This window comes from Bombina bombina, chromosome 12 (assembly GCF_027579735.1).
Source record: "Bombina bombina isolate aBomBom1 chromosome 12, aBomBom1.pri, whole genome shotgun sequence".
Lineage (NCBI taxonomy): Eukaryota > Metazoa > Chordata > Amphibia > Anura > Bombinatoridae > Bombina > Bombina bombina.
Window position 1 is genome coordinate 18,687,026 of NC_069510.1, and position 26,019 is coordinate 18,713,044.

General features: G+C 39.2%; 1 long non-coding RNA gene across 2 annotated transcripts in view; it reads right to left on the reverse strand.

The window, feature by feature from the left end:
• LOC128643165 (uncharacterized) overlaps positions 1 to 26,019 on the reverse strand; it is a 173,704-nt gene that overhangs the window by 42,229 nt on the left and 105,456 nt on the right. Inside the window, exon 4 of one of the 2 annotated variants that reach the window (XR_008399780.1) lies at positions 12,448 to 12,699. The exons of the other annotated variant lie outside the window; for it this stretch is intronic. This is a non-coding gene — a long non-coding RNA (uncharacterized LOC128643165). Of the gene's footprint in view, positions 1 to 12,447; positions 12,700 to 26,019 lie in introns of those variants that run through there. 2 annotated transcript variants of the gene reach the window in all.

A 26,019-nucleotide genomic window follows, 5' to 3' on the forward strand; every position in this document is an offset into this window, starting at 1 on the left:
CATGCCACGTTCAAAGTCACTTAAATCCCCTTTCTTCCCCATTCTGATGCTCAGTTTGATCTTCAGCAAGTCGTCTTCACCACGTCTAGATGCCTAAATGCATTGAGTTGCTACCATGCAATTGGCTGCTTAGCAATTTGTGCTACCAAGCAATTGAACAGGTGTACCTAATAAAGTGGCCGGTGAGGGTGTATATATATATATATATATATATAGATATGCATTGGAGCCCTTTGTCTTTAAGTAGAGGAAAACATGTAAAAGTATATTTATGCATTACATATATTCCTATATATATCTGTAGATATCTATACCTATATATAGGTATAACTATTTATTGTGCCAAAATACCATCAGATATATGTAGAAATATTTATTTATGAATAAATAGAACATATTCTGTTATGTGCAGAATATTGGGATGTGAAAGATTCATATTTTCATGTCGGGTTTGCGCGAGAGTGGAGAGTTTTTTTCACTTTTTTTTTCTCCATTCACTTATATAGGAGAATATGTTAATGCACACGCGATACACTAACTTCAGATTTTTGTGATTGTTGGGTTACCGCTAGAGCGAAAACAGTTTACTTTTAACTTGTAGTACAAGCGAAACCCGATTATAGGCATAAAAATTCTAGCCTAATAAACACTCAAGCAGGAGCGTTAATTTGCGCTCAACTCATAATATAGCCCATAATTGGGTGCAATCAGCCATTGATAGTATACAAAATAAACAATTATAGTACACAAAAATTGTAGTGAATAAATTATTGCAAGCACATCAGGAAACTGCAACCGTCTGGGAAAAAGCACTTTCTCAAAAAAACAAAAAACACTGCAGAGTTCTTACAGCCTTACAAGGCTACAGCACAATGCAGGTCAACACCTGCAACTACAGCATCACAAATGTCCTATTCCAAATTTCTGCTTTGGCAATTTGATTTATTTTTTCAGCCGACCATAACGCTTTATATTGCAGCAACCACTGCTCACTTTTCACTAATCAGACAGACAATGACAGCAGCTTCTGAACAAGAGAATCTATCTGCATGACAAACTGCATAAAGGTCGTTACAGCAGCATTAGTCGTAGGTTTGCTAATCATTTTCAGTGATAATAGATAAAAAATATTACCTATTGATTAAATACATCATTTAAAAAATGATACACCAAATTTTAGGCATTTCCAATTGCCAAGGTTGTTAAAAAAAGAAAAGAAATTTGTTTATGCAGTACACAGTTACCTTAACAAACAGGTAGCTGGATTACTGTTAGCAGATACACAGGCACAAACATATACACACATACACATGCATGCACACATACATGCACACACACATACACATGCATGCGCACACACACACACATGCATGCGCACACAGACACACACACACACACACACACATGCAAGAAAGATAGGGAAAGAAAGTAAGAAAAAAGAGAGACAGAGAGACAGAGAGAATGAGGAGAGAGAGAAAGAGAGGGATGGAGAGAGAGACAGAGTAGGAGAGAGAGAGAGAGAGAGAGAGAGAAAGAATGAGAAAGAGAAGGAGGGAGAGAAAGAGAGGATAGAGAGGAGAGAGAGAGACAGAGTAGGAGAGAAAGAGAGAGAGAGAAAGAGAAGGAAAGATAGAGAGGAGAGGGAAGGAGAGAGAGAGGGAGAGAGAAAGAGAGAGAGAAGGAGAGAGAGAGAGGAGACAGAGAGACACAGACAGAGAGAGAGAAAAAAGAGAAAGAGAGTAGAGGGAGAGAGAGGAGAGAGAGAGAAAAGAGAAAGAGAGTAGAGGGAGAGAGAGGAGAGAGAGAGAAAAGAGAAAGAGAGTAGAGGGAGAGAGAGGAGAGAGAGAAATGGGAGCGATGGGAGAGAGATATGTTATAGGTACGTAAAAAAAAGCTCTAGTTTTGTTTAAACAGAGTGATAGCAAAAATGCAAATAAAATCTCTAATATTCACAAAAAAACATAATTTATGCTTACCTGATAAATTCCTTTCTCCTGTAGTGTGGTCAGTCCACGGGTCATCATTACTTCTGGGGTATTAACTCCTCCCCAACAGGAAGTGCAAGAGGATCACCCAGCAGAGCTGCTATATAGCTCCTCCCCTCTACGTCACACCCAGTCATTCGACCGAGAACCAACGAGAAAGGAGAAGCTAAAGGGTGCAGTGGTGACTGGAGTATAATTTAAAAATTTAGACCTGCCATAAAAAACAGGGCGGGCCGTGGACTGACCACACTACAGGAGAAAGGAATTTATCAGGTAAGCATAAATTATGTTTTCTCCTGTTAAGTGTGGTCAGTCCACGGGTCATCATTACTTCTGGGATACCAATACCAAAGCTAAAGTACACGGATGACGGGAGGGACAGGCAGGCTCTTTATACGGAAGGAACCACTGCCTGAAGAACCTTTCTCCCAAAAACAGCCTCCGAAGAAGCAAAAGTGTCAAATTTGTAAAATTTGGAAAAAGTATGAAGAGAAGACCAAGTTGCAGCCTTGCAAATCTGTTCAACAGAGGCCTCATTCTTAAAGGCCCAAGTGGAAGCCACAGCTCTAGTAGAATGAGCTGTAATTCTTTCAGGAGGCTGCTGTCCAGCAGTCTCATAAGCTAAACGTATTATGTTACGAAGCCAAAAAGAGAGAGAGGTAGCAGAAGCTTTTTGACCTCTCCTCTGACCAGAATAAACGACAAACAGGGAAGACGTTTGTCGAAAATCTTTAGTTGCCTGTAAATAAAATTTCAGGGCACGGACTACATCTAGATTGTGTAGAAGACGTTCCTTCTTTGAAGAAGGATTAGGACACAAAGATGGAACAACAATCTCTTGATTGATATTCCTGTTAGTGACCACCTTAGGTAAGAACCCAGGTTTAGTACGCAGAACTACCTTGTCTGAATGAAAAATCAGATAAGGAGAATCACAATGTAAGGCAGATAACTCAGAGACTCTTCGAGCCGAGGAAATAGCCATTAAAAACAGAACTTTCCAAGATAACAATTTGAAATCAATGGAATGAAGGGGTTCAAACGGAACACCCTGTAAAACGTTAAGAACTAAGTTTAAACTCCATGGTGGAGCAACAGTTTTAAACACAGGCTTAATCCTGGCCAAAGCCTGACAAAAAGCCTGAACGTCTGGAACTTCTGACAGACGTTTGTGTAAAAGAATGGACAGAGCTGAGATCTGTCCCTTTAAGGAACTAGCGGATAAACCCTTTTCTAAACCTTCTTGTAGAAAAGACAATATCCTAGGAATCCTAACCTTACTCCATGAGTAACTCTTGGATTCGCACCAATATAAGTATTTACGCCATATTTAATGGTAAATCTTTCTGGTAACAGGCTTCCTAGCCTGTATTAAGGTATCAATTACTGACTCAGAAAATCCACGTTTTGATTAAATCAAGCGTTCAATTTCCAAGCAGTCAGCTTCAGAGAAATTAGATTTTGATGTTTGAAGGGACCCTGGATCAGAAGGTCCTGTCTCAGAGGCAGAGACCAAGGTGGACAGGATGACATGTCCACTAGATCTGCATACCAAGTCCTGCGTGGCCACGCGGGCGCTATTAGAATCACCGATGCTCTCTCCTGTTTGATTCTGGCAATCAATCGAGGAAGCATCGGGAAGGGTGGAAACACATAAGCCATCCCGAAGGTCCAAGGTGCTGTCAAAGCATCTACCAGGACCGCTCCCGGATCCCTGGATCTGGACCCGTAACAAGGAAGCTTGGCGTTCTGTCGAGACGCCATGAGATCTATCTCTGGTTTGCCCCAACGTCGAAGTATTTGGGCAAAGACCTCCGGATGAAGTTCCCACTCCCCCGGATGAAAAGTCTGACGACTTAGGAAATCCGCCTCCCAGTTCTCCACTCCCGGGATGTGGATTGCTGACAGGTGGCAAGAGTGAGACTCTGCCCAGCGAATTATCTTTGATACTTCCATCATCGCTAGGGAGCTTCTTGTCCCTCCTTGATGGTTGATGTAAGCTACAGTCGTGATGTTGTCCGACTGAAACCTGATGAACCCCCGAGTTGTTAACTGGGGCCAAGCCAGAAGGGCATTGAGAACTGCTCTCAATTCCAGAATGTTTATTGGCAGGAGACTCTCCTCCTGAGTCCATGATCCCTGAGCCTTCAGAGAATTCCAGACAGCGCCCCAACCTAGTAGGCTGGCGTCTGTTGTTACAATTGTCCAATCTGGCCTGCTGAATGGCATCCCCCTGGACAGATGTGGCCGAGAAAGCCACCATAGAAGAGAATTTCTGGTCTCTTGATCCAGATTCAGAGTAGGGGACAAATCTGAGTAATCCCCATTCCACTGACTTAGCATGCACAATTGCAGCGGTCTGAGATGTAGGCGTGCAAAGGGTACTATGTCCATTGCCGCTACCATTAAGCCGATCACCTCCATGCATTGAGCCACTGACGGGTGTTGAATGGAATGAAGGACACGGCATGCATTTTGAAGCTTTGTTAACCTGTCTTCCGTCAGATAGATCTTCATTTCTACAGAATCTATAAGAGTCCCCAAGAAGGGAACTCTTGTGAGTGGAAAGAGAGAACTCTTCTTTTCGTTCACCTTCCATCCATGCGACCTTAGAAATGCCAGTACTAACTCTGTATGAGACTTGGCAGTTTGAAAGCTTGAAGCTTGTATCAGAATGTCGTCTAGGTACGGAGCTACCGAAATTCCTCGCGGTCTTAGTACCGCCAGAAGAGCACCCAGAACCTTTGTGAAGATTCTTGGAGCCGTAGCCAATCCGAATGGAAGAGCTACAAACTGGTAATGCCTGTCTAGGAAGGCAAACCTTAGATACCGGTAATGATCTTTGTGAATCGGTATGTGAAGGTAAGCATCCTTTAAATCCACTGTGGTCATGTACTGACCCTTTTGGATCATGGGTAGGATTGTCCGAATAGTTTCCATTTTGAACGATGGAACTCTTAGGAATTTGTTTAGGATCTTTAAATCCAAGATTGGTCTGAAGGTTCCCTCTTTCTTGGGAACCACAAACAGATTTGAGTAAAACCCCTGTCCGTGTTCCGACCGCAGAACCGGATGGATCACTCCCATTAGTAAAAGATCTTGTACACAGCGTAGAAACGCCTCTTTCTTTATTTGGTTTGTTGACAACCTTGACAGATGAAATCTCCCTTTTGGGGGAGAGGATTTGAAGTCCAGAAGATATCCCTGAGATATGATCTCTAACGCCCAGGGATCCTGGACATCTCTTGCCCAAGCCTGGGCGAAGAGAGAAAGTCTGCCCCCCACTAGATCCGTTCCCGGATCGGGGGTCCTCAATTCATGCTGTCTTAGGGGCAGCAGCAGGTTTTCTGGCCTGCTTGCCCTTGTTCCAGGACTGGTTAGGTCTCCAGCCTTGTCTGTAGCGAGCAACAGCTCCTTCCTGTTTTGGTGCAGAGGAAGTTGATGCTGCTCCTGCCTTGAAATTACGAAAGGAACGAAAATTAGACTGTCTAGCCCTAGGTTTGGCTCTGTCTTGAGGCAGGGCATGGCCTTTACCTCCTGTAATGTCAGCGATAATTTCTTTCAAACCGGGCCCGAATAAGGTCTGCCCTTTGAAAGGTATATTAAGTAATTTAGATTTAGAAGCAACGTCAGCTGACCAGGATTTTAGCCACAGTGCTCTGCGTGCCTGAATGGCGAATCCGGAATTCTTAGCCGTAAGTTTAGTTAAATGTACTACGGCATCTGAAACAAATGAATTAGCTAGCTTAAGTGTTTTAAGCTTGTTTGAAATCTCATCTATAGTTATTGAGTCAAGAGTCTCTTCCAGAGACTCGGACCAAAAAGCGGCCTCGGCCGTGACAGACGCAATACATGCAAGGGGTTGCAATATAAAACCTTGTTGAACAAACATTTTCTTAAGGTAACCCTCAAATTTTTTATCCATTGGATCTGAAAAGGCACAGCTATCCTCCACCGGGATAGTGGTACGCTTAGCCAGAGTAGAAACCGCTCCCTCCACCTTAGGGACCGTCTGCCATAAGTCCCGTGTGGTGGCGTCTATTGGAAACATTTTTCTAAATACAGGAGGGGGGGAAAAGGGTACACCGGGCCTATCCCACTCCTTAGTAATTATCTCAGTAAGCCTCTTAGGTATAGGAAATACGTCAGTACTCGCCGGTACCGCATAGTATCTATCCAGCCTACATAATTTCTCTGGGATTGCAACGGTGTTACAATCATTCAGAGCCGCTAATACCTCCCCTAGCAGTACACGGAGGTTTTCAAGCTTAAACTTAAAGTTAGAAATGTCTGAATCCACTCTATTGGGATCAGAACCGTCACCTGCAGATTGAAGCTCTCCGTCCTCATGTTCTGCATATTGTGACGCAGTATCTGACATGGCCCTATTATTATCAGCGCACTCTGTTCTCACCCCAGAGTGATCACGCTTACCTCTAAGTTCTGGTAATTTAGACAAAACTTCAGTCATAACATTAGCCATGTCCTGTAATGTGATTTGTAATGGCCGCCCTGAAGTACTCGGCGTTACAATATCACGCACCTCCCGAGCGGGAGATGCAGGTACTGACACGTGAGGCAAGTTAGTCGGCATAACTTTCCCCTCGTTGTTTGGTGAATGATGTTCAATTTGTACAGATTGACTTTTATTTAAAAGTAGCATCAATGCAATTAGTACATAAATTTCTATTGGGCTGCACTTTGGCTTTAGCACATATAGCACAGAGATATTCCTCTGAGTCAGACATGTTTAACACACTAGCAATTAAACTAGCAAACTTGGAAATACTTTTCAACTCAATTTACAAGTAATATGAAAAACGTACTGTGCCTTTAAGAAGCACAGAAAAAAATTATGACAGTTGAGTAACAATGAACCGGAGAAACTATAAAATCAAATTCTTTCCGGTAAAAACACAATTTAGCAAAGGATTGCCCCCATTAGCAATGGATAACTAACCCTTAAATAGCAGAAAAAATGTACAGAATATAAACGTTTTTTATCACAGTCAAAGCACAATCTCACAGGTCTGCTGTGAGTGATTACCTCCCTCAAAATAATTTTTGAAGACCCTTGAGTCTGTAGAGACGATCCGGATCATGCAGGGAAGAAGACAGACTTGTGACTGAATTTCTGATGCGTAGCAAAAGCGCCAAAATAGGCCCCTCCCCCTCACACACAACAGTGAGGGAGATCAGTAAACTGTCTTAAATTAAATAAAACGACCGCCAAGTGGAAAAAAACAGTGCCCAAAACAATTTTTCACCCACTACCTCAGATAATTAAACGATTTAACATGCCAGCAAAAACGTTTAACATCAAATAAATGAAGTGTCATTAGAAAGCCTGCTGCTAGTCGTTCCCACTGCAAGTTAGGCTAAAAGTTTTATGCATACAGTATTATCCCAGTGAAGTGCCATTCCCCAGAATACTGAAGTGTAAATATACATACATGACAGCCTGATACCAGTTGCTACTACTGCATTTAAGGCTGAACTTACATTATATCGGTATTGGCAGTATTTTCTCAGTCAATTCCATTCCTCAGAAAATAATATGCTGCTACATACCTCTTTGCAGGTGAACCTGCCCGCTGTCCCCTGATCTGAAGTTTACCTCACTCCTCAGATGCCCGAGAACAGCAAAATGATCTTAACAACGCCGGCTAAAATCATACAAAAACTCAGGTAGATTCTTCTTCAAATTCTACCTGAGAAGGAACAACACACTCCGGTGCTGTTTTAAAATAACAAACTTTTGATTGAAGATATAAAAACTAAGTATAATCACCACACTCCTCTCACACATCCTATCTATTAGTTGGGTGCAAGAGAATGACTGGGTGTGACGTAGAGGGGAGGAGCTATATAGCAGCTCTGCTGGGTGATCCTCTTGCACTTCCTGTTGGGGAGGAGTTAATATCCCAGAAGTAATGATGACCCGTGGACTGACCACACTTAACAGGAGAAAGAAGGGGTTAATCGCAGTTAAAGGGACACTAAAGGTAATATTAAAGTTTCATGATTTAGATAGAGCATGCAATTTAAAAAACAAAAATCAAATTTCTAACATTATCAATTTGTGAACAGTAAAAATGTAACATGTGCACACTTTCTGAGGCACAAGCTCCTACTGAGCATGTGCAAGAGTTTACAGTGTCTACGTATATGAGTCTGTGATTGGCTGATGGCTGTCACATGATACGGGGGCAACAAATTGAAATTTGCCAGAAAAAAAACTACTGCTTATATACAATTGAATTGTCTTTTTATTATGCATATGTTGATAATGCAATTCCACTGTATTAAATGTCCCTTTAAGTTTGCTCCAGGTAAAGCTGAGCAGGTGGCTCTTCTGATAATAAGAGGTTTGTACTAAGGATTTATTCGGAAAAAATAACAAGGAGGATAAATCATATTAATAAATGAGATTTATCCGCCTCTTCCTTGGATTCACATATCTTACTAATGAGCACCCACAATGTGCTTCTCTGTGCTTGCTATGGAGATAAAGAGGATTCCTAGAATTATATTTTTATTAAGGGCTATTATTTTGGTCTCTATAGAGATCATGGGACAGAAACTATTTTTACATAGAAGCTTGAGGTGTCTGATTTCCCTGCAAGTCTCATTCCTCCCACCAGAGCCTTTAATATCTTTCTATCTATTCCCACGGCAAAGCGGACCAGCTACAACAAGCAATGTGGTACTTTACCATTTCCCTGCCTTTAATATCTTTCTATCTATTTCCATGGCAAAGCGGACCAGCTACAACAAGCAATGTGGTACTTTACCATTTCCCTGCCTTTAATATCTTTCTATCTATTTCCACGGCAAAGCGGACCAGCTACAACAAGCAATGTGGTACTTTACCATTTCCCTGCCTTTAATATCTTTCTATCTATTTCCACGGCAAAGCGGACCAGCTACAACAAGCAATGTGGTACTTTACCATTTCCCTGCCTTTAATATCTTTCTATCTATTTCCCCTTCAAAGCACAACAGCTACAACAAGCAATGTGGTACTTTACCATTTCCCTGCCTTTAATATCTTTCTATCTATTTCCCCTTCAAAGCGGAACAGCTACAACAAGCAATGTGGTACTTTACCATTCCCCTCTGTTCTTGCATTCAGCTTTCATTTTATATAATTTATTTTTAAACACAAACATTAATTATAAAGAAGTATATACTGTATGTATATTAGGAGAATTAATTCATTATAATTGCACAAAATAAAAATATATAGATCTCACACATTCACATAATTAAAGGAATGGTAAAGTCAATTCTAATTGCGATGCATCAATGCAAAGTACATATACATTATATTTTATTCATCTCTTCTAATATTTCTCCTTTACGAGAGCCAACTCCGCCCCATGGTAGATTTAGTATTCATCTCAGTGACGTGTGCAGCTATCCCACCTGCTGTTTTCGTCACTGCCTCTGCGTGCTCCCGATATGGCCATTAAAGAGTGCATGCACAAATTTCCGATTTATCAATGAACAAAGTAAACATTGAATCACGACATTCATTGTTTACTTTGTTCACGGATAGCACACAAGAACGCAGTTGAAATTATGTTCCCCCTATCAAAAACGAGCATTGACAATGAAAATATATAGCTTCAAAATTGGTGGTATATCAATAAAATTTAAAAATGAACAATACTTACTGTATCTGCTACAAGTAAACAATGAATCGATGTGTATGAAATGATTCAATGTTTACTTTGGCGTAGCCAGACAATTTAGGTTAAGCGTAGTACGCATGCACCAAAAAAATTGTGGACGCGCATTGTGTATAAATAACGACTTGTAATTTACAACATGCGGCTAAGGAATTTAGTTTGCGCATATGTAACCGCAACGCTATTCCCTCCTTTAATGACGTGGGCAACCAAGCCCGTAGACACGCATTTTCGTGCGTGTCTACGGGGACGAGACGTGTCAGAGAGAATGATTTATTGCTGCAAGGGGGGCCGGCGGGGGATCGCGGCAAACATAGAAGTAAATGATAGATTTTCTTTAAATTTGATATAGAATAGATTAAACGAAAATGGGATTGTAAATTGAATCAGTGACAAACTAATGGTTAGTAGACAATGTTATAATAGTGTTTACCATTCCTTTAAAGGGACATGAAACCCAAAATGTTTCTTTCATGATTCAGATAGAACATAACATTTTAAACACATTTACTTCTATTGAATTTGCTTAGTTCTCTTTCTATCCTGAAAAGGATACCTAGGTAGGCTTAGGAGCTATGAACAAGCTGCTGATTGGTGGTTGCACATATATGTCTATTGTCATTGGCTTAACCATGTGTTCATCTAGCTCCCAGCACTGCATTGCTGCTCCTTTAGTAAAGGATACCAAGAAAACAAAGCAAAATTGATAATACAAGTACATTGGAAAGTTGTTTAAAAATGTATGTTCTATCTGAATAATAAAATATTTTTTGGGGGGGGTTTCATGTTGCTTTAAACAAGTTGGGTGACTGCTTTTGTCACATGATTCTATAGTATTTTGTTGCTTCCCCGTATCATGGACCCTGGGCGATAAATGAGGATCACAAATACAAGAAACAGTTGTACATTCCTAATGGTCTAATCTACAAGTAGCCCCTTGCAATTTGTGTGCTGGTAAAGAGACATAGAATTCAAAATGAAATTTTCCTGATTCAGGTAAAGAATTCAAATTAAAACTAATCAAATTTTCATCTCATTTGGTATCTTAGATCCGATGATAGATGAGATAGAGTGTGCACATTTCTTTCATGTTTCAGATAGAGCATGAAATTTTAATCAATTTTTCTTCGTTCTCTTGCTATCTTTATTTTAAAAGCAGGAATGTAAATCTTAGCAGCCAGCCCATTTTAGGTTCAGCACCATGGATGGTGCTTGCTTATTGGAGGCTGACATTTACCCACCAATAAGAAAGCATAACTCAGGTTCTCAACCAAAAATGGTCCGGCTCCTATGCATCACATTCCTGCTTTTTAAATAAAGATAGCAAGAGAACGACGAAAAATTGATAATAGGAGTAAATTAGAAAGTTGCTTAAAATTTCACGCGTTATCTGAATCATTAAAGAAAACATTTGGGTTTAGTGTCCCTTTAAGCACTGTAGATATAAAATTATTACACTGTTGCCATATATTGCCCATTTGACAGTGCATGAGTGATACCTCAGTATGCTCACATAGGATAAACAAAGGATACCAAGATGTCAGTTTGCTATATGAAATAAACTGGAGTTTTACAATTGTAATGTTTTATCTGAATAATGAAGGTTTTATTTTGACTTCTGATTTCCTTTAATACTACTTCACCAGGTTTTAACACTTTGCGCACCTCCACAATTCCCTGAGCCAATCAGGAAAGTTGTAACATAAAGTACATCAGTGGCTAAAGGAAGAAAAAAAAAAGAGTATTTAAAGGGCTAGAACAGACTGTTGCATTAGTGATTAAAACAGGCATATTTCAGAGGTATTAAATTACCCTATGATAAAGAGGAAACCCTATGGAATCCATTTATCAAAATGATGACAGACAAGGTTTGCAGCTAGGAAACCTGTCCTCTCGCATTCAGGCAGTCAGGAAGCATGAGCTGCCCGCATTTAAGATTGCACAAGTAAACACTTTTGCCACGCCCCCTGCTCTTGCAACCAATCACTCAAGAGCCAGGCTTGTCAATCATCTCTGACATATCAAGGTGATTTAACTCTGCTACCTCTGAAGTTCAAAGAGAGGTTCGGAAGCAGTGCTCTTACAAGGGCACCACAGCCGTATGTGTCCACTATATCTCAGTAAAATATATATATCTACCACACTATATAACCAGTTTTTAATGCTCTTTAAAACAAACCTAATATTGCTTTATATTGTTCAGTCATTTAATAAAACAATAGGACATTTTTTGGCATCACTATTTTATTGGGCTTAATTACTTCACAGTGTACTTTAGATAAAACGAGCAGTCTGTCTTGCCCAGCTCAGTCTGTCCTGCCATTCAGCAGTGCTCAGTGTTCCATAGCAATGACCAGATAACTAATGCAGAGAGCTGAATCCATCATGTTTTAATGCAAGTCACAGTTCTAATCTGCCCCAGTCCTGACTTCTAGTAGAAAAATGATGAAAAGACAGCTAGGTTCTTGTTAGTTTCCAATCACATTCAACCTTTTTGTTGCTACAATTTCTTCCAGTTCATCAGGACAGATAAAAAAAAATACTTAATTTTTTTTAAAATGAGGGTGCAAATTCCTACAGCACCAGCAGATGGAGTGAAAGGTTTATGGTTCAGGTTAACTCACCATTACACATTCATGAATCTTGTAATCAGATAACCAGGTAGTAACAAAATGAAAATAGATTATGAACGGAGGGACCATTATTACAAATAGAAAAAAAATACAAACTAATAGTTTTACAAATGAAAAGATTGTAATAACTAAAAATAATAATAAAAATGACTGTTTTAATTATAAATTATATACAGAATTTCCTTTATTTTGCACATTAAAGGGACACACAGTCAACATTAAACGTTCATGAATTAGAGAAGAAAAATAAATATCCAGTTTACTTTTTCAAATAGACCTTTTCTTCTGGTTTGTTTAGAGACTTTCATCACTCTCTTGATTGGTTATCAGTATCTCTTTATCTGTATTTATACTCGGCTGTTTTCATCTCTACAGGTCATACAAAAACTATAAGAAAAAGGAAAGCACAGTCACAAGTTAAAGGGACATACAATAATTAAATCGATCATACAAATTTAAATAACTTTCCAACTTACTTTTGCTATCTAATTTTCTTCATTCTCGTATTATTCTTTGTTGAAGGAGCTATCTGAAATCCAATAGCAAGAGGCATATATGTAGGGTTGCCATATTGCCACTTTAAGGGGAGACATATGATAAATACATATGTCAGGGTTCTTATAATGAAACATTTCTTTAAACAGCCCCTGACATGTATTGTTCATGAGTGTCCTCCCTTAACGCTGCAATATGGCAACCTTAATTATTTGGGCAGCCACCAATCAGCAGCTTCTGAGCCTACCTAGGTACACTTTTCAACAAAGGATGCAAAGATAATGAAACAAATTAGTTAATAGAAATAAATTAGAAAGTTCATGCTCTATCTGAATCATGAAAGAAACACAACATTGTGTTTCATGTCCCTTTAAGAGAATATACACAAATATCCTGGCTGTTGTTTCTTAACACAATGTTTTTCTTTCATGATGAAAAATGTGTGAAATTAAAAACAAAACTTTAGAATTTACTGCTGTTACTACATTTACTTTGTTATCTTGGTATCCTTTGTGGAAAAACAGATAGGTAGGCTCAGGAGGGTACACGTGTCTGGGGCACTATATCGAAGCAGTTTTACAGGTTGTACAAGAATGCTTTTACCTGCCTTGGTATGCTCTTCAACAAAGAACAAAACGAGAAGAAAGCAAGTTTATTAAAAAGTAATTTTTCAAAAAACATAATTTATGTAAGAACTTACCTGATAAATTCATTTCTTTCATATTAGCAAGAGTCCATGAGCTAGTGACGTATAGGATATACATTCCTACCAGGAGGGGCAAAGTTTCCCAAACCTCAAAATGCCTACAAATACACCCCTCACCACACCCACAAATCAGTTTAACGAATAGCCAAGAAGTGGGGTGATAAGAAAAAAGTGCGAAAGCATATAAAATAAGGAATTGGAATAATTGTGCTTTATACTAAAAAATCATAACCACCACAAAAAAGGGTGGGCCTCATGGACTCTTGCTAATATGAAATAAATGAATTTATCAGGTAAATTCTTACATAAATTATGTTTTCTTTCATGTAATTAGCAAGAGTCCATGAGCTAGTGACGTATGGGATAATGACTACCCAAGATGTGGATCTTTCCACGCAAGAGTCACTAGAGAGGGAGGGATAAAATAAAGACAGCCAATTCCTGCTGAAAATAATCCACACCCAAAATAAAGTTTAATGAAAAACATAAACAGAAGATTCAAACTGAAACCGCTGCCTGAAGTACTTTTCTACCAAAAACTGCTTCAGAAGAAGAAAATACATCAAAATGGTAGAATTTAGTAAAAGTATGCAAAGAGGACCAAGTTGCTGCTTTGCAAATCTGATCAACCGAAGCTTCATTCCTAAACGCCCAGGAAGTAGAAACTGACCTAGTAGAATGAGCTGTAATCCTTTGAGGCGGAGTTTTACCCGACTCGACATAGGCATGATGAATTAAAGATTTCAACCAAGATGCCAAAGAAATGGCAGAAGCTTTCTGGCCTTTTCTAGAACCGGAAAAGATAACAAATAGACTAGAAGTCTTTCGGAAAGACTTAGTAGCTTCAACATAATATTTCAAAGCTCTAACAACATCCAAAGAATGCAACGATTTCTCCTTAGAATTCTTAGGATTAGGACATAATGAGGGAACCACAATTTCTCTACTAATGTTGTTGGAATTCACAACCTTAGGTAAAAATTCAAAAGAAGTTCGCAACACCGCCTTATCCTGATGAAAAATCAGAAAAGGAGACTCACAAGAAAGAGCAGATAATTCAGAGACTCTTCTGGCAGAAGAGATCGCCAAAAGGAACAAAACTTTCCAAGAAAGTAATTTAATGTCCAATGAATGCATGGGTTCAAAAGGAGGAGCTTGAAGAGCCCCCAGAACCAAATTCAAACTCCAAGGAGGAGAAATTGACTTAATGACAGGTTTTATACGAACCAAAGCTTGTACAAAACAATGAATATCAGGAAGATTAGCAATCTTTCTGTGAAAAAGAACAGAAAGAGCAGAGATTTGTCCTTTCAAAGAACTTGCGGACAAACCTTTATCTAACCCATCCTGAAGAAACTGTAAAATTCTCGGAATTCTAAAAGAATGCCAAGAAAAATGATGAGAAAGACACCAAGAAATATAAGTCTTCCAGACTCTATAATATATCTCTCTAGATACAGATTTACGAGCCTGTAACATAGTATTAATCACAGAGTCAGAGAAACCTCTTTGACCAAGAATCAAGCGTTCAATCTCCATACCTTTAAATTTAAGGATTTGAGATCCTGATGGAAAAAAGGACCTTGCGACAGAAGGTCTGGTCTTAACGGAAGAGTCCACGGATGGCAAGAGGCCATCCGGACAAGATCCGCATACCAAAACCTGTGAGGCCATGCCGGAGCTACCAGCAGAACAAACGAGCAATCCATCAGAATCTTGGAGATTACTCTTGGAAGAAGAACTAGAGGCGGAAAGATATAGGCAGGATGATACTTCCAAGGAAGTGATAATGCATCCACTGCCTCCGCCTGAGGATCCCGGGATCTGGACAGATACCTGGGAAGTTTCTTGTTTAGATGAGACGCCATCAGATCTATTTCTGGAAGTTCCCACATTTGAACAATCTGAAGAAATACCTCTGGGTGAAGAGACCATTCGCCCGGATGCAACGTTTGGCGACTGAGATAATCCGCTTCCCAATTGTCTATACCTGGGATATGAACCGCAGAGATTAGACAGGAGCTGGATTCCGCCCAAACCAGAAGTCGAGATACTTCTTTCATAGCCAGAGGACTGTGAGTCCCTCCTTGATGATTGATGTATGCCACAGTTGTGACATTGTCTGTCTGAAAACAAATGAACGATTCTCTCTTCAGAAGAGGCCAAGACTGAAGAGCTCTGAAAATTGCACGGAGTTCCAAAATATTGATCGGTAATCTCACCTCCTGAGATTCCCAAACTCCTTGTGCCGTCAGAGATCCCCACACAGCTCCCCAACCTGTAAGACTTGCATCTGTTGAAATTACAGTCCAGGTCGGAAGAACAAAAGAAGCCCCCTGAATTAAACGATGGTGATCTGTCCACCACGTTAGAGAGTGTCGTACAATCGGTTTAAAAAATATTAATTGAGATATCTTTGTGTAATCCCTGCACCATTGATTCAGCATACAGAGCTGAAGAGGTCGCATGTGAAAACGAGCAAAGGGGATCGCGTCCGATGCAGCAGTCATAAGACCTAGAATTTCCATGCATAAGGCTACCGAAGGGAATGATTGTGACTGAAGGTTTCGACAAGCTGAAATCAATTTTAGACGTCTCTTGTCTGTCAAAGACAGAGTCATGGACACTGAATCTATCTGGAAACCCAGAAAGGTTACCCTTGTCTGAGGAATCAATGAACTTTTTAGTGAATTGATCCTCCAACCATGATCTTGAAGAAACAACACAAGTCGATTCGTATGAGATTCTGCTAAATGTGAAGACTGAGCAAGTACCAAGATATCGTCCAAATAAGGTAATACCACAATATCCTGTTCTCTGATTACAGACAGAAGGGCACCGAGAACCTTTGAAAAAATTCTTGGAGCTGTAGCTAGGCCAAACGGCAGAGCCACAAACTGGTAATGCTTGTCCAGGAAAGAGAATCTCAAGAACTGATAATGATCTGGATGAATCGGAATATGCAGATATGCATCCTATAAATCTATTGTGGACATATAATGCCCTTGCTGAATAAAAGGCAAGATAGTCCTTACAGTTACCATTTTGAACGTTGGTATCCTTACATAACGATTCAATATTTTTAGATCCAGAACTGGTCTGAAGGAATTCTCCTTCTTTGGTACAATGAAGAGATTCGAATAAAACCCCAGCCCCTGTTCCAGAACTGGAACTGGCATAATTACTCCAGCCAACTCTAGATCTGAAACACATTTCAGAAATGCTTGAGCTTTCACTGGATTTACTGGGACACGGGAAAGAAAAAATCTCTTTGCAGGAGGTCTTATCTTGAAACCAATTCTGTACCCTTCTGAAACAATGTTCTGAATCCAAAGATTGTGAACAGAATTGATCCAAATTTCTTTGAAAAAACGTAACCTGCCCCCTACCAGCTGAGCTGGAATGAGGGCCGCACCTTCATGTGGACTTAGAAGCTGGCTTTGCTTTTCTAGAAGGCTTGGATTTATTCCAGACTGGAGATGGTTTCCAAACTGAAACTGCTCCTGAGGATGAAGGATCAGGCTTTTGTTCTTTGTTGAAACGAAAGGAACAAAAACGATTATTAGCCCTGTTTTTACCCTTAGATTTTTTATCCTGTGGTTAAAAAGTTCCTTTCCCACCAGTAACAGTTGAGATAATAGAATCCAACTGAGAACCAAATAATTTGTTACCCTGGAAAGAAATGGAAAGTAGAGTTGATTTAGAAGACATATCAGCATTCCAAGTTTTAAGCCATAAAGCTCTTCTAGCTAAAATAGCTAGAGACATAAACCTGACATCAACTCTGATAATATCAAAAATGGCATCACAGATAAAATTATTAGCATGTTGAAGAAGAATAATAATATTATGAGAATCATGATCTGTTACTTGTTGCGCTAAAGTTTCCAACCAAAAAGTTGAAGCTGCAGCAACATCAGCCAATGATATAGCAGGTCTAAGAAGATTACCTGAACACAGATAAGCTTTTCTTAGAAAGGATTCAATTTTCCTATCTAAAGGATCCTTAAACAAAGTACCATCTGACGTAGGAATAGTAGTACGTTTAGCAAGGGTAGAAATAGCCACATCAACTTTAGGGATTTTGTCCCAAAATTCTAATCTGTCAGACGGCACAGGATATAATTGCTTAAAACGTTTAGAAGGAGTAAATGAATTACCCAAATTATTCCATTCTCTGGAAATTACTTCAGAAATAGCACCAGGAACAGGAAAAACTTCTGGAATAACCACAGGAGATTTAAAGACCTTATCTAAACGTTTAGATTTAGTATCAAGAGGACCAGAATCCTCAATTTCTAAAGCAATTAGTACTTCTTTAAGTAAAGAACGAATAAATTCCATTTTAAATAAATATGAAGATTTATCAGCATCAACCTCTGAGACAGAATCCTCTGAACCAGAAGAGTCATTAGAATCAGAATGATGATGTTCATTTAAAAATTCATCTGTATGAAGAGAAGTTTTAAAAGATTTTTTATGTTTACTAGAAGGAGGAATAACAGACATAGCCTTCTTGATGGATTCAGAAACAAAATCTCTTATGTTATCAGGAACACTCTGAACATTAGATGTTGATGGAACTGCAACAGGTAATGGTACATTACTAAAGGAAATATTATCTGCATTAACAAGTTTGTCATGACAATTAATACAAACAACAGCTGGAGGAACAGCTACCAAAAGTTTACAGCAGATACACTTAGCTTTGGTAGTTCCAGCACCAGACAGCGATTTTCCTGAAGTATCTTCTGACTCAGATGCAACGTGAGACATCTTGCAATATGTAAGAGAAAAAACAACATATAAAGCAAAATTGATCAAATTCCTTAAATGACAGTTTCAGGAATGGGAAAAAATGCCAAGGAACAAGCTTCTAGCAACCAGAAGCAAAGAAAAATGAGACAAATAATGTGGAGACAAAAGCGACGCCCATATTTTTTTAGCGCCAAATAAGACGCCCACATTATTTGGCGCCTAAATGCTTTTGGCGCCAAAAATGACGCCACGTCTGGGACGCCGACATTTTTGGCGCAAAAGAACATCAAAAATGACGCAACTTCCGGCGACACGTATGACTCCGGAAACAGAAAAAAAATTTTGCGCCAAAAAAGTCCGCGCCAAAAATGACGCAATAAAATGAAGCATTTTCAGCCCCCGCGAGCCTAACAGCCCACAGGGAAAAAAAGTCAAATTTTTAAGGTAAGAAAAATGATTGATTCAAATGCATTATCCCAAATATGAAACTGACTGTCTGAAAATAAGGAATGTTGAACATCCTGAGTCAAGGCAAATAAATGTTTGAATACATATATTTAGAACTTTATTAAAAAAGTGCCCAACCATAGCTTAGAGTGTCACAGAAAATAAGACTTACTTACCCCAGGACACTCATCTACATGTTTGTAGAAAGCCAAACCAGTACTTAAACGAAAATCAGCAGAGGAAATGGTATATATATAAGAGTATATCGTCGATCTGAAAAGGGAGGTAAGAGATGAATCTCTACGACCGATAACAGAGAACCTATGAAATAGACCCCGTAGAAGGAGATCATTGAATTCAAACAGGCAATACTCTCCTCACATCCCTTTGACATTCACTGCACGCTGAGAGGAAAACCGGGCTCCAACCTGCTGCGGAGCGCATATCAACGTAGAATCTAGCACAAACTTACTTCACCACCTCCATAGGAGGCAAAGTTTGTAAAACTGATTTGTGGGTGTGGTGAGGGGTGTATTTGTAGGCATTTTGAGGTTTGGGAAACTTTGCCCCTCCTGGTAGGAATGTATATCCCATACGTCACTAGCTCATGGACTCTTGCTAATTACATGAAAGAAATAGTAAACTCCTGAAAAAATGTAATGTCGCTTTAAAATATTGGTATTAAATAACAAAATATAAATACATACCCACAAACAAATATATATGGTTGGTCTGAGGAAGGGGAGTTCTATTCCTGAAACATCCCCTTGAATAAATATTATTACTTAATTGAAACTCATTGAGTGCAGATCTTCTGCTTCATTATATATACAGTATATATACACACTCACCACCGGCAACTTTATTAGGTTCACCTTGCTAGTATCGGGTTAGACCCCCTTTTGCCTTCAGAACTGCGTTAACTGTTTGTGGAATAGATTTAACAAGGTGTTGGAAATATTCCTCAGACATTTTGGTCCATATTAACAAGATAGCATCACGCAGTTGCTGCAGATTTGTTGGCTACACATCCATGATGCGAATCCTCTGTTCTACCACATCCCTAAGGTGCTCTATTGGATTGAGATCTGGTGACTGTGGAGGCCATTGGAGTACAGTGAACTCATTGTCATGTTGAAGAAACCAGTTTGAGATAATTTGAGCTTTGTGACATGGTGCATTATCCTTCTGGAAGTAGGCATCAGAAGATGGGTACACTGTACTTATAAAGGGATGGACATGGTCAGCAGCAATACTCAGGTAGACCGTGACATTTAAATGATGCTCAATTAGTACCAAGGGGCCCAAAGTGTGCCAAGAAAATATCCCCCACACCATTACACCACCACCACCAGCCTGAACCATTGATACAAGGCAGATGGATCCATGCTTTCATGTTGTTTAAGTCAAATTCTGACCCTACCATCTGAATGTCGCAGCTGAAATCGAGACTCCTCAGAACAGGCAACATTTTTCCAATCTTCTATTGTCCAATTTTGGTGAGCCTGTGCAAACTATAGCCTCAGTTTCCTGTTCTGACAGGAGTGGCACCCAGTGTGGTCTTCTGCTGCTGTAGCCCACCTGCTTCAAGGTTTGACATGTTGTGCGTTCAGAGATGATATTCTGCATACCTTGGTTGTAACGAGTAGTTATTTGAGTTACTGTTTCCTTTCTATAATCTCGAACCAATCTGCCCATTCTCCTCTTACCTCTGACATCAACATCTACACAACTGCCGCTCAGTAGATATTTTCTCTTTTTTGGACCATTCCCTGTAAACCCTAGAGATGGTTGTGTGTGAAAATACCAGTAGATCAGCAGTTTTTGAAATACTCAGACCAGCCCGTTTGGCACCAACAAACTTGCCATGTTCAAAGTTACTTAAATCCCCTTTCTTCCCCATTCTGATGCATGGTTTGAACTTCAGCAAGTCGTCTTCACCACGTCTAGGCAACAGTATCAATGCCAGATGGGCACAGCAGTAATGTGCCTAAACTCATATCACCCACAACATTTTAAACCTGCATTTTTTTATTAATATTTCTTTATTCCTTCTCTTTAGGACTTTAAGAACATACAACTTGTCACTGCATGACCTATGTTTAGGATGGATAGATATGATGGAACTTCAGGTAACAAATGTACTGAAAAATATGGCCCTGAGAAACGGCTGACTGATGCCTCCTGGGAGTGATTCTTCATTAACAAACGTGGGTCATAAGTAGGTTGCTTCATTCACCTTCAACAGTGGAACAGTTAAAATAATTGAACTTTGAAGAACTAATATGAAGCAGTCCAGGCAGATAATAGCAGCTGTACTTATGAACTCAACATCCTCATCTCATTCAGCATGAGTATCTCCTCTTAGTCTGCACTTCAGTAATGAATTATTGTCTTTTACCATTTCATTTGTTTATTCATTTTAACCATCTGCCAATTTGCTTTTCTGGTTTTTAATGCTCTCCCCCCCATGACAAAATGTATTAAAATTTGGTGAAATTTCACCATTGTTTATTTTCAATAACATTTTTCCTTTTTTTATTTTTCTCTCTGTTTCTATATGTAACTTGTGTTTTGTATCTTCTGTCCTTTCACTGCTGTTTTTCTTATAATTTTTCATGTCTAACCTGGCAGTATTTATCAACTTTTTCACTGAAAGAAAGGGAAAAAAAAACACCCATATCATGGAAATAATATGTTACGGTTGCCTCCAGGCTGGCTGGAAGTTGGACCGTAGAAAAGGATGCTCCTAGCGCTCACCAACGGATCTTCAGCACCGTAGACACTATAACTACTGCGTAGCCACCATACGTAATGCAGACTCTTTGAACCACCGCTACTGGGCTGGTATCTCGCCGTCTGCTCTGCGCCCTGGACCTACGACCAGGCTCCAGTAGGTGAACCTCTTCCTTCTTTAGAGCGAAGCAGGATCAGGAACAAGAGCTCTTACAGGAGCTCAGTAGCTAAGGGAGTATATAAAGCATAGCAATCCCTGTAGTGATTATAGATGTCCCCTACAAACATTAGTCAAAGCTGCAAGTTAGAGGGTCAGAATAGGTCTGATGTGCTGGAACACACAGCCTGGTTTTTATTGAGGTTACATGCAAACAGGACACTCTCAGGGGGAGGCATAAAATCCCCAATCACACATTTGATACATTTAGATAGAGACAACGCCCTTTTACAGGCCATAGTAGAATTACATTTCTTCAGCAGATAACTATTTACACACAATAAAACAATGCAGTCCACCTTATCAACTAGCAGTCTGATTAGACAATGGGAAGGTTTATCACTAAACTTAAAGGGACAGTACACTGTAAAATTATTTTTCCATAAATGTATTTTAAATGACTTGTTATACCAACTGCAGAGTATAAAATATTTGAGAAATTGCATTTTCGGGTTTATTTGTGTATCTGAAGTAGCTGGTTTTGTGCTTTGAAACCACAACCTATTACAATGGGTTGAGCTTCAGGTAATATCAGATCTCATTATGTTATCACTTTCATGTACACAGACTTGCTTCCTTATCTTATATTTGTCTGGAACACCAAAGCTCAATACATAGAGAGAACAATGGAAAATTATCATTTTATTACTTAACTATCATGCCCCCCACTGAGGGTGTAATCTCTTCTGCTGGCTGTGTTTACTTAGGCTTGTCAATAGCATATACGCCAGTATCAAAACTTTCAGTATAGGTTGGGAAACTACAAGCTAAATCAGCTATTTCAAATGCTGAAATATGAGTAAAGGAGCTACTTGCAACCAATTTAATACACTCTAGCAGGTAAAAAGGATCATTGGGAATAATGTAAAGGGGAGAAAGTTTTTGGGTGAACTGTCCCTTTAATTAGAGCTGATCCCAGCAAACTTGTATTTAGAATTGAACAAAATTAACTCTTAATGGCACACAATGAAAACTAATGCTTTTGTAACAGTGGAACACTCTGCCTGTGTGGTACTGGGTTCAGTAAGCCCTATTTACTGAACCAAGTGGGAGAAAGCCAGGGACAAGATATTTTACAGGTCTGGGGACATAGTCTTAAAGGGGCATTGTTCACCAAAGTCACAATATGTCCCCAGACGGTTCTTAAAGGGCCATACACACCCAATAAAAGTTAATATGTTCTCAGGGGCACAATCTTCCAGGGGCCATAGTCATGAGGAAGGAGGCTGGCAAATAGGCTTCTCCAAAATCCAGGGAAGCAGGGCAATTTCCCATTTAAAGGGCCAGTTACAAATAGCAGTTTGTAACATAATAGTTAAAAAATCCTGACATACACATAGAAAAGGGGATTGATTGTTACGGTTGTCACTGCTTTTAGATACTAGTAACTACAATTTTACTGACACACCTTGGGATAGTTTACCGTCTCTTTAAAGTACAAGACCGGTCTAATGATTCCACATTCAGACAATTTTATTTAAAGTCTCTTTCACACTTTATTAGATTAAATATGAACTAACAAATATGAGTCACTGATTTAATAAACTGAGACTACCATAGCTTTTTTGAAGGTACACACATAGGGGTAGGTTTATCATATTTTGGACGGACATGAAATGTCTGCTACAGCGGATCATTTTCCGCTCGACATCGCTAAATGCCGACAGCATACACTGAAAGCATTTAACATTACAATGCCGCCCCCTGCACATTCACGGCCAATCGGCCGCTAGCAGGGGGTGTCAATCATACTGATCGTATCCGATCATGATGATTGCTGTTCACCACCTCAGAGGTGGCGGATGAGTTAAGGATGAGTTACGACCGCTGCTTCTTAACGATTGCATCCGCACCATGATTTTATTAGACACAAAGACAAATATTTTCCATCCCTTATATCACAAAACACTTAATTACTGGTATTTTGCTATATATTTATATTGTATGACTAGTTTATATTAGCAGTGATCTGTTTTCTATTAGCACCTCCTAACTGAGGACTCTATCACAAGAAATCTGAACAAAACGAACATCCTAATGTCCAATGAGCAAAACAGGAATTTGCTTTGACTATCAAACAAAATGAGATTACAATTGCCTGTGATTCTGTATTGTTTTCATAAGAACATCTTATCTGTTGGATTTGGAGTTTGCCTCCTGTATAATTTGAGTTATTCTGATTATCTTCAAGCAATTTTTCTTTGAGAATCACAAAAGAAAGAGGAGAATTATGGGCACAGACCAGGATTGGTCATGGACGGTGTCAATCTAATTGTTGTCGTTTTTTTCATTTGCTACTTGCGGCCTCTGTCCTGGGCTTTCAAATATTAACTGTTTGTTTACTGGCTTTGTTGTTGCTGTTTATTTCAGTAATAAAAGAGAAAGCAAATGTGTCTTTAAGGGGATACTTTGATAAACTACTTTAAAGGGACATAGATGAGCAAAAATAAATTGCTAGAACAGTGCATTATTGATGGTCTGAAAAGGGGTTAAAATCTAGTTAAAGTAATCTTCAGAGCAGCAATGCACTACTGAGAGCTAGCTGAACACATCTGGTTAGCCAATGACAAGAGGCATATATGTGTAGCCACCAATCAGCAGCTAGCTCCCAGCACTGTTGCTCCTGAGCCTAACTAGTTATGCTTTTCAACAAAGAAAACCAAGATAAAAAGGTACATTTGTAAATAGACGTCAATTGAAAAGATTTTTAGAATTGCATACTCTATCATAATCATGAAAGTTTTAATTTGACGTCCATGTCCCTTTAATCTGCAGTGGGTTTGCATCTAAGGGCCAAATTATAAATGGAATGCAAAACTGCGCTTTCGCAAGTGCAATATTTGTACTCCACTCCTAATACCAGTGAACGCAGTTGTGCTCTGGTATCTGAAGTGGCCTGCAATTACATGGAAGCATTTTCATAAAATACGAAAAGACCCTTTAATTTTGTCGCATTTGGGGCACTTTTAGATCTGATCTCTGGCTAATTTTTGAGCGCTAATTGCTACCGCGAGCTCGCTATAGCAATACCCAGCCACTTGTAATGGTTGGCTATTAATGGCACTAAATCTATATGTCAAGTCATGCAAGCACTAATTAAAGGCACATGGATGGGAAAAGTACCTTTTCATAATTCTGCTATAGCTTAAATCATGACCATTTCATGAAACTTTAGGAATTTTAAGCAAATGGTAAAGTCTTCCTCAAAGTCAAATCAAGAATTAACACATATTGAATTTAAGCCAGAAGCAATTCATTTTAATACCTCTTAAAAATCAGTTTCCGCTGAAAAAAAAAGGTAAAAGCCCTCCCTAGTTATAGTCATTAGTCTGCTATAATGTAAGAAAATCTTGTGTCTTTTAGAAACGATTAAATCCCTGTAGGGAGGTAAAATACACCCCATGCTAAGAGCTAATCTTGAACAAATGTCCCTCTTGCTGAAAAGGAACAAAAGAGCAGTCAGGTGCCTAAAATCTCTGAATTCTTTTCAATCTGCTGAATCTTTTTCATATAAAGTATGTGATTTTGATTTTGACATGAGAGAAGGCACATCAATAGTTTTAACATTATCAGAATACAGAAGTTAGAATCTGCTAAAAATTCTAAAAGAGAAGTCACCAATTTAGATATTTTAAAGAGATCTAGAAACCTCCTGTTCAACCTTTGTTCCCAAATCAACAAAATTATGGTTTTCTAGATAAACTTATATGAAACAGTAGGAATCTTGAGCTTTTGTAAATATTCTTTACAGGTTTATTCTGTTGCAAATGTTATTATGTGTCCAATTTGCTGAAACTGTATTTTAACATTCATTTAGAATGCAGAACCATTAATATTGTCGTTTACATAGACACATTGGTGAGAAGAGTTCCCTATAGTCAGAGAGATGTCATGCTGGGGTTGGACACGAGAGGCAGGGCTAGCTAGAGCCTCCTGGAAATACCTCTAAATACATTACAGTTTTATGTCTCTAGTACGCATACCCCTGACTACCACTTTACCAGTAAGGCCTGCTTTGCAATGTTTAATTACAGCACACTGCATGCAATAGAAGCTTTTAATATGGAGTAAAGGTACATTTCTCCTTCAAAGCTCTTCACTTTACAGTAAGGTAGGTGTTAGTAAGGTAGGCTGAGATCATAAGTGAGGCAAACCCTCAGATAGCCCCACTTATGATCTCATGGGGCTAACAAAGTTGTCTTATCCGAGGTCATAAGTGGACATGGGGCTAACAGATGTGTCTTATCTAAGGTCATAAGTGGACATGGGCTAACAGATGTGTCTTATCCGAGGTCATAAGTGGACATGGGGCTAACATATGTGTCTGATCTGAGGTCATAATTGTATA